The sequence below is a fragment of the Pinus tabuliformis genome, chromosome 1_1 (assembly GCF_031772625.1).
Source record: "Pinus tabuliformis cultivar Carrire ecotype Pingquan chromosome 1_1, CPIR1, whole genome shotgun sequence".
Classification (NCBI taxonomy): domain Eukaryota; kingdom Viridiplantae; phylum Streptophyta; class Pinopsida; order Pinales; family Pinaceae; genus Pinus; species Pinus tabuliformis.
Genome location: NC_142297.1, coordinates 280,475,354 through 280,486,517, shown reverse-complemented (window position 1 = coordinate 280,486,517; position 11,164 = coordinate 280,475,354).

Sequence of the window (11,164 nt, the reverse complement as noted above, 5' to 3'; positions counted from 1 at the left end):
CATTTACCCACTTTTACAAGCTCTCTAGGGTAAATGTGAGGTGAGTGCTACTATGACATGAACCGAACTCCAAGTTCCAGTGATGGAAGTGGGGCCTACGACCGACAACCTACATACCTCCCTGAGGGAATATAGACCACTCAAGTGCTTACCAACCACCCCTGGTGATAAATCCCTAAGCTGGAACTATTTTCTCAAGAAAAAATCCCCAGTCGCACACATAACAATGCATTTGTGTGATTATGATGCTCCAACCGCACTCATGAACTTATCTACATTCAGTTATGGCCAAAAATACCCAATTTAGTGTCAGTGGTCCCAAAATTTGAACCATTTTTCCAGGCTAGAATCCATACCACTGCCCATAACTTCTTTTAACTTTCTAGAAACATAACTTACATGACAATAATGCCAAACATTCAAACTCACTTCCTAGTACACATTAGACATTTCATCAAACATATGGTAAACATATGAGTTACAGTTCATGAATGCATATTTGATCTTAAATATCTGAACTTCATCTAAGAATCACCAAGAAGGTCTAATTCCCTCTCAAGTAGCTGCAACAATACTTGTTAGCCCATGCATTCACCAACCATTCAAATACTTATCAAACCATGAACAAGAGCCATAATTAGAATACATCATAGAACCATGCGTATAACTAGCATATAACCATAATATTAACCATGAAAAATCAGCCATAATATCCACATAATAACAAGTACAATTCTCATAGATCACAAAAGGAAAATAACTCTTATTAACATATGTAAAATCCAACAAAGTCAGGGACTTCCAAGTATTTCCCACCTATAGATTGCACCGAACCAAATCTTTCTTTTAGCCAATCAACTCTGCACCATATCCCAATCATGAATGTGGTATCTCATGGGATAAACCAACACATAATCAATTAGGGACTCCAGAGATTAAAACACCTCCACCCTAAAACTCTCGTTATCTCACCTAAACTGGTCTCGAGATCACAAAACCAAACCAAGCTTGGATGCATCAGAATTTCTTCACCATACCTTGAGGAGTTTTCCTGTCTCCACCCACCTATCAAGGGCTTCCTAGAGAAAACCATCTCCACCCCAAACCCTTGGAAATTTTCCTGAGACCATCTCACCCGATTCCACAACCTTCCAACAATCTAAAGTTCAACCAAGAATGATTCTCATCACACAATGGCTATCCAGGAAATGGCAAGGCAAGGCTGAAACCAATTTAAAACTAGGAAAACCTATGTCAATGACATTAAATGAACCAAGTAAACAAATGCATGTACCATGCATTCATACTTCAGCTAGGAAATCACACATGCAACCTATTACCTGCAAATCCTCCTTCTGAAATTGTTGATCCAACCTTCTCCTTGCTTTCCTTTTCCTTTCCTTTCTTGTCTTTCTCTAAATCCAATTGTAGAATTATGATGTAGAATTGCAAATTCTCAAGAAAATTTAATCTAAATAAAGCAAAACACAATTCTATTGTACTGATATGCGGAATTTAATTCACAATTTAGAACAACAATCGCAAAAATAAAATAATAAATAACATACATGCACAATATTTTTATAGGGGAAAGAAAATGTTAAAACCCCCATAAGATTGCTTGCATTAATCAAATGAATAGAGATGTATTACAATTTCTTGCTTTCTTTGAGCACAACCTGTAAGTGAATAACCTATCCCCCTGCTCAATGAGAACCTCTGACTCAGACTTAGTCAATTTATGCCTCTTCTTGAGCCCCTATTTCCTTGCACAATTATTGAGGAATTAAGTCCCTATTATTTAGGAAATTTCCTCCAATTGATTACGCAATTCCCAAGGTTGATCTTCTAGTTGCATGCAACACGTGTACACTCAAGAATAGTCTACAACTAATGTTACACTACCTTGGAATCTCCACCACAGCTGGGGAACTCAAATTCTCTGCAGACACTAGCTATTTTAGGTTGATTGATCAGTTAATTGGATGTTCATTGAGTTATATTGTTGTCCCACTACATAACTGACCTTCCATTATTTCTATCAATAGTTTGAACTAGTTTAACTGAACACAACTGGATATAAATGAATTGGATTACTAAAATTTAGTAATCACACATGCTTAACTGAACTCCAAGCCCTCTAACTCGAATTTACTTAGCTAACTGAGTGAAACAAGAAATGTCACACAAGTTAACTATATCTAAGTTGTCTACTGATGTGGAAATTCGAATTTCTCAATTTTGACCAAGAAAAAATTAAATTGAGACTTTCTTGCTACACTTCTCAACACTCCCTCTCAGCAAGAAATGAATTATCAACCACCCTTATCCTACAACTGTGGAACTTGAACTTCCCCCTTGACAAGTCCTTTGTCAAAATGTCAGCATCTTGTTCCTCTTTCAGAATGTATTGTAGCAACATTATCCGCCTCTGCACACAGTCCTGTAAATGATGATACCATATATCTATATGCTTGGATCGATCATGAAATACGAGATTCTTAGAGAGCTTAATGCAACTTTGATTATCACAATAGATCACCATTGGATCTATCATCTAACCAAACAATCCCACAAGTATCTTTTTCATCCAAGTCGCCTCACATGTTGCTTCACTTACAGACATGTATTCTGCTTTTGTCGAGTTGAGTGCCACATATCTTAGCTTCCTGTTGTACCAGGAAACCACTGCAGACCCAACATTAAAAATTCCACTTGATGTACTCTTTCCATCGAATGGATTCACTGCCCAAACTACATCTGTGAAGCCATGCTACTTCACTACCTCTGTCCATTTGTACCATAATCCATATTGGGTAGTGCCTCTGAGATACCATAAGACATGTTTCATTGCCTTCGAATACAATTTGGTCAACCTAACCATATCTTGGCTTAGTTGGTTAACTGCATCGTACATATCTGGTCGTGTTTTCACAAGATACATCAGTGAACCCACTAACTTCCAGTAAATGGTGGCATCAACCTCTTCACCTAAAGTGGCAGTCTCCTTCCTCTAGTTGGTCGCTAGAGGTGTCTCCATGATCTTACAAATCTCCATGTGTAATCTCTATAGTATCTCATTTTCATACTTTCCTTGAGACACAAACAATTCCCCATATCCTTGCCATACTACCAACCTGAGGAAGTAGTGCATGAGACACTTTTCCTTCATTTCAAATTCCCTTGTAAGGTCCTCCTTGCAAGAGTTGATCAGTTTCTCATCAACAGTTAATATTAAATCATCAACATGTAAAATAATGATAAGAAATTTACCTTTTATCAAAATATGATAGAGGTTCACATCCTCTTCACCTTTGGTGAATCTCAAACCATTGAGATAACTGTTGATCCTGGTGTACCAAGAACGGGAAGCTTGTTTGAGACCGTACAATGCTCGCTTGAGTCTACACACATGAGACTCTCGATAAAATGTATCAAAACCTTATAGTTTCTCTATGTACACCTCCTCCTCAATAACCCCACTGAAGAATGTTGTTTTTAAATCCATCTGGTGGATCTTCCACTCCATTTGTGCAGCTCGTGCAAGAATTGATCTAATGGATAAATACTTTGCAATGGGATCAAAGGTTTCCTCATAGTCATTTCCCTCAACTTGAGAGAATCGTTTAGCCACAAATTTGGCGTTATACTTCTCTATTCTTTCTTCTTTTGCATGCTTAACCTTGAAGATCCATCTCGAACCCACAATTGATTTATCTGTCAGCCTTGGGACCACGTCCTAAACAATGTTCTTCATGATGGATTCATATTATTCCACCATTACATCAACCTAAACAAGTTTCTCTACTGCTTCCTCAAAAGGATGGCTTAGTCTCTACGAGATCAGTCATTAGAGCAATGTAGCCATTTTACATCTCAGATGACCTCCTTTGCCTACTGTTGTCCTATTCAACAATCCCCCCATTTATTGGTTTAATAGCTAATATTATCTTAATAAATGAGGACCCTTGATAAAAAAACCCTCCAAGAAAATTTAGCACTTAGGCACTTTCTCTTACAACTTTTAAAGAATAAAACAAGATATCAAGTCAAAACCCTTTGAAAACTAGAAATTCTCGCCTTTTCGCATACCGCTAGACCAAGTGTGTTAAAATCCTTATTAACAAACAAAACCCATGAATTGCGATCAAAAGGATCACCGCACTTAACTTAGATATCATTGGACTTTTTATTCAAAAGCTAAGACCTAAGGCATTTCATATAAAATAAAGTCCTTATCGCAATCGCATATCGGCATTTACAAAGGATGCAAACCTGCAAAGCATGTTGAAACATGCGAGATGTGATATTGCGATGGAACAAGTCAACCTTATCGCATCGCATTAGAATACTTAAAAGTCTAAATCTTATGAACTGCGCGATCTTGCGAAATGCGATAAAAGCCCAGACCCGATAGAAGCTAATGTCATAAATTGTAATTAAGTCTGCCACGTAGTGAAAAGCACTATATAAAGAATTACTCCATTAGACAAACTACACTCTAAATGACAAAGGATGTATCACTTATCTCGCATCCCACAGAATCCTAATGAACTTCAAGAAAGCGCACAATCAAATATGCGATAATGCGATTTGCAATATTGCATCGCAATCGCAAAATCAACATTCTCGCAGCTTAAGCCCACAACCTTAAAAGTTTTCCTTCCCGCTTTTGCAATGTGGTACATTAATGAGTAATAAAGGTAGTGATAAGGAACCATTGGTGGCTATTTAATATAGGTTAACGACATTTATGTTAAAAAGAAGCTCGACATGATATGATATATTTTCATCTACGTTTGAATAAAACTCCTTTCTTGTCACCTTTTCAGGTTATATGTATCATTCGTTCTCATTATCATTATTTCTTGTGTTTATCCAATAGCTTCCGCTTTGCTCCATTTCAGGAAAAATCTGCAGGGAGCATTGTTAGAAACAATGGGGAAGAAGGGAAAGGCAGTTGCATCCGAGAAATCAGAAATGATCCCTCTTTTCTCTAATACTACGTGCAACAAGGAAGGAGGAACTTCAACATGGGATGCCATGTACAACTTTCTAGACGAAGAAAACCCAAGGCCACTAGTAACAAAGGCCACGAAATATGCTCAGGATTCCTTTGATGCATCCTATTTCAAAACAACATGTTCGTTCCTGCACGGCATAGTTGTGAGGCTAAAGATAATCCCATACATGGATATGGTCAAATGGATAATTGACGAGGTGGACATCATAGACAGAACCTTCAAGAATCATAGATAAGAGGTCATGGGGTCTTTTTCAGAAGACATCCTACGACGAATGTACCAGTTACCAAAGCTGCAAAAGCTCTACAACAAACAGTTCCTTGAGCAATTTGCCAAGGAAAATGAGGACCCAGAAGATGTCACGTAGACCTAGAAATCAAATGAATGCAAGCTCAAATGGGATAAAACTGGTATGTACTCTACAACATCCATTTCTCCCCCTCATAGTTTCACAACAATAATGATATGTAAGTTGTTCTGTAAACCCGATAGCGCCAAGTTTTCCATGGAATGGCTCCCATCAGTAGATGCAAAAGTAAATGCAGCAATAATGAATTGGGCTCAAATTATATTAGACAATTTGGCTAAGGCCATTATAGAATACAGAAGGAAAAGAAGTTCTTCTCTAAGAATATTTCCCCCCTTTTTCATTAGTGCTTTTGTAATGGATGCAATCTGTTTTAGTTCTACACAAATAAAGAGTCCGAAAAGGACACAACTAGAACTACAGAGGAAATGACCAAGAAAACCTCAGCGAAGAAACAATATGAGATTGCCTCTACATCCACTCAGTCAAGTAAAACCCCAATTATTGATTTGGAACAAGAATGGGAACATTTCAACAAAAAGCTTCACACAAATTCAAACCCTGAGCAAACATTTGAGAAACAGACTCCTAAGCAAACCCAACACAAGTCAAATCCAGAAATGACAGGGGAAGGAGCTACAAGCACTTAGGACATTGAGATCATTCCTGCTACTCCTACTTCAGAAATTGTTTTGAGAATTGAGGAAATACCTCCACTAGATGTATTTTATAGTCCTACCCACAAAGTTGTAGTCAAGAGACAAAGGAAGAAAAGAAAGCTAGACATTGTAGTTGTTACAACTCGTCCATCGACCCATATGAGAATCTCACAAAATTGTCGCAATTATTAGGAGCCTATGCCACAACAACTATTGACAAAGCGACATAGGTCCAAATGATTCTCAAAGAAAAGGAACAAATAATTCTACTGCTAGAACAACAATTAACTCAAGAAAAATCCAATCAGTGAGCAGAATTACAGGTAGCCCAACTCCAAAAGGAATTCGAATAGATGAGAATACAACATCAAGCCAGCCTAGCAGAAAGAGATGCGTGGATACAAGCTATGATAGATAAGTTTAAGGATAATCTGCAAATCGACGAATTCATCAAGGAAGCACTAGGCCTTAATTCCCTACTAATGTAGCAGAAGGAAGTACTTCGCGAGAAAATCTCGCAGTTAAGTCCTTATTGTGATACCAGTGATAATTTAACGAACCAGGTTATTGGCATGAGACTTGAGTATGATGAAATAGATAAAAGGATTTCTGACTTTATCACCTGGCAAGAATCAGAGGATGGGAGAAAGGCTGACCTACCAAAGATGGAGGAATCTCATAAAGACATTCTGTTCACGGATTGGGATTCTCGGTTGAAACAAGCAGAGAGGGAAACAACTATAGCAACGACAACAGCAAACAACACAATAGAAGTCATCAATGAAAATATTTGAGGTGCTAATCTTGTTACGGAATGTATACCAAGAATTCTTTTGAATTTCAAACAGTTAGAGTAACAGTGGAGACAGGCAGTGCGGGAAAAGGAGGAGGCAATCAAATAGATAAACAGGCTAAAATGGGAAGCATACTAGTAGTTTTTAGTGAAACCACATAGCCAGTGGATGACTTTGAGGTGTTTAACAACTTCTACACAGAAGATCGTGTCAGCACTAATAGTTGCCATATTTGTTAGGCAGTTAAAATCTACAATCAGCCAACTGCCTCAGCTCAAGCCCATGACTGATATTTGCGACTTTAGAGATCAATTTCAAAGGAGTTAGTCATTTAATTTAGTTTTTACTTTAGTTTTTCTTTTAGTTTTATTTTGGCATATTCTGAGGAAGGTTGTTTGAAACATCCTCAACTATTTTTGTAATAATCTATTTTAAGACATATAGTTTAGTATTTAAACCCCTATCATGCATTTAGAGAGGGGTCCAATTTTTTTTATCAAAAACACTTTTCAAAACATTGCACTTCTATACTTTTGAGGAGGTTTTGCTGAAGTGAATGGAACGAGATATATTTTCTTTTAAATATCTAGCATGGTCTACTGAAATGCACTTTTGTGCTCTTGGAATGTGTTGGATTGATTGAAATTGGGTCAAGATTGCTGAATCACATGAGCAATACTTGTCATATATGGTACTTTTATCTTATGATCATGTTTTATTTATGTATTAAGAAATACTTCTTCTTTCAATTGTTGTATGTATGAAAGTCTGAATTTTAGTTTAGCATTACTGCACTTTTGTATGATGTTAGCTTTGATTCTGTTCTGAATACACGAACGATTTTATATGCGATATATTTTTCTCAATCATTGTCTAACTATTTATCCAAAACGATTACTGTCAAAATATTTAATTTCTTGTTGCAGTTGAATGATCTTTATTGCCAATTGTTGTAAGACATCATTATAGATCGCATATTGTATTTAATTCCCAGGTATATTTATAGTTAAATAGTGTTAAATTAGGGTATATATACATGTGTTTAGTAGTTAGATTATATTACACTTAGCTCAATCATTTTTCCTGTTACATCATATATCACCCCACCAACATTATCAAACTCTTTTCTAGGAAACTGGTCCCATTATCCCCAATCGGAGCCACTACACAAAATGGAAAAGGAGCTGCTTTCAAGGTCTGGATCGAGTGGTTTTCCCCCATGTTGTCGCAATTATTTTTGAGGCTTCAACACCTACGCAAATTTGAAGGAGCTCCCACATTCTCCCTTGCATCCTACACCAATATATCAGCTTCCATGCTTCTTTTCCCCCCTTCTTTGGATGGTTCTACTTGAGTGGATGTATCCACTCTCTACTCCTCTATTTGTGGTCAATCCAGAACTTCTTGAGGCTCCTTATCTGGAGATAAAAGTTCCTCTTCTGGTCACAATATCCTGTGCGAGAGGTCACTGACATCGTGACTCTGCACTTTATCTTCCTTATTGCTTAATATAGCCAATCTTCCACATCCAACTTGTACAAGTTCTTCACCTAAACCCTGATTTGCTTCACCTGTCTATTGGATATGTGTCTTAGGAATAATTTCCCTTTGTTTAAGATCCCACCATAACCACAGTCTTCGAAAACTATTACAGAGATGAGATTCTTCTTTGGGCCTGGAACAAACATGACATTTTTGAGGTGAAGAGGGGATCCTGACTCCCTTTGAAAGGTTATTGTACCAATCCCGCTAGCATTGTATATTTTGTCATCCCCCAACTCAATATTCATCTAGATATGGTTCTCCTCTAGGTAACTGAAAAACTCTCTACACCCTGTCATGTGGAACAAGGCACCAGAATCTAAGTACCACACACTCCCCATCATAGTGTTGGCCATGCATGTGATAAGGGTGAAGTCTAGCTCAAATTGTGAAGCCAATGCCTCACCTGTTGCTCCTCCTAAGTTCTTCTTACTAGACTTTTTGTGTGGACACTTTCTATCATAGTGCCTAAATTCATGACAATTGAAGCATTTAATTTTGGGCAGGTCTTTCTTCTTGTCCCCTCTGTTGGATTCTAGTTTGGTTTTATTTGAGACTTCTTCCCTTTTCCCTTCTTTCCCTTTCCAACCAATGAAAAAATTTCTCCATTCTCTGCTTTGGATGAATTTCCATCCCAATTATTGCTCCTGAACTCTCCTTGTACCAAGTCGGACCACAACCTTTCCAACTTTGGTAAATTTTCTCTTCAAATTTATGAGTCCCAGTAGCTATGCCAAAATTTTGGAAGGCCTAAAAGAGCTAGGATCACCAAGTCCTCTTCTGCAACAGCCCCAACAACCCCTCTAAGCTTGTCCCAAACTTGTGTAAATTTGGTGAGATATTGTGTAATAATATCATTCTTCTTTTAATTTTTCAAAGTTTGTCTTTGAGGGGAAATTTTCTATGATCACTGATATTCTCAAACAACTCTATCAATGCCCTCCACATTGTGAAAGAAGTTTCTTTTCCATGGATATTTGAGACAATGTGGTCTCGCACTCCCTCCCATACTATTCTCCTCACCTTGGCTACATCTTTCTTCCATTGGATTAGGTTTTGTGCATTATATGCATGTGGTGTTGCAATTTCTGTCTTGACATATTCTAGCAATCCATTGTCATCTAGCACTTCCTCCATGCAATCCTTCCACATAATGAAATTTTAGCTACCTTCCAAGGCATACTCTAATATCAGCCCATTGAAGGTCATCTTTCCAACTTTGAAGAAATCCTACGACATTGAGGCTACAAATTCGAACCTCTTGAGGAGTAAATTAAATTCTTGCTCTAATGTGAATCATGCTCTAATACCATGTAGAATTATGATGTAGAATTGCAACTGCTCAAGAAATTTTAATCTAAATCAAAAGAAACAATTCTACTCTATTGATCTGTGAAATTTAACTCACAATTTAGAACAACAATCACACACATGCAATAAGAAATAACATACCTGTATAATATTTTTCTAGGGGAAAGCAACTACTAAAAGCCCCTTAATCCTTCTTTCATTAATTAGATGAATAGAGATGTATTACAATTTCTTTCTCGCTCTGAGCACAACTCGCAAGTGAATAACCTATCTCTCTCGTCAATGAGAAGATCTAATCTATACTTAGTCAAATTTTTCCTCTCCTTGAGCCCCTATTTCATTGCACAATTCCTGAGGAATTAGGGCCCTATTATTTAGGAATTTTCCTCCCATTGATTGTGTAATTCCCATGGTTTATCAATTGGTTGCAACACTTGTACACTCAAGAATATTCTACAACTTATGTTACACAACTTTGGAATCTCCACCACAGCCGGGGAACTCGAATTATCTGCATGCACTAGCTATTTTAGGTTGATTGATCAGTTAACTAGATGATCACTAATTTACACTACTGTCCCATTGCACAACTAACCTCTCTAAGTCAAATTTATTGAGCTAACTGAGTGACACAAGCCATGTCACACAAGTTAACTACATCCAAGTTGTTTGCTGATGTGGAAATTCAATTTTTCTTAATTTTTACGAAGGCAAAATCAAATTGAGACTTGCTTGTTGCACTTCTCAACACCAAGTGAATGCTAAAATGCTCCAAGAATGTTCTAAGTTTGCAAGAGTGAATGAGAGAGAGAATGAAAGGTGAGAGCCAAAATTGAGCTGAAAAAAGTTGTGAACTGATCTAATAATGATTTTTTATTATTGATGGATCCTCTTTTCTTCATTTTCCTTCTAATTTCCTTACCATTCAAATATGTGTCTCTTCACCTCCCTTTTCTCCTATTTTCCTTTATTTTTATAATTAAATTCCAATTATTGTCTTTTTTCCTTTGTCAATGCCTTTTCCAATTTCCATATCCATTATTAAACTGAAAGTGATGCCCACTACGATGTTTCCCCTCCATTTAACTTGGAATACATGCCCATGACCATGATCTTATTTTTCCTTTATTATATTTTATTAAAAACCCCTCCCCCTTAGGGGAACACCGTCCTCGGTGTTATATGACTCCTATGACCAAAAACTTGTTGAAAAACAAAACATACTACCTATGGAGCTTTATAACATAGCTTGATAGAATATTTACAATGACATCCTGCTGAAAAACAAAACAAACATACCGCTTCATAGAGCTTTATATCACAACTCATTGCGGTATTTACAACTATATATATGTGTGTGTGTGTGTGTGTGTGTGTGTGTGTGTGTATATATCAAAAACTTGTTTGCTTGAACCAACAAATAATGAAGGATACAAAGCTCGCATCTGATCAATCATCTCCCATGTAGCTTCATCGAGCCCAAAGTGTGCACTTTAACTTGCTCTATTGCTCGGTTCTGGAGCATGA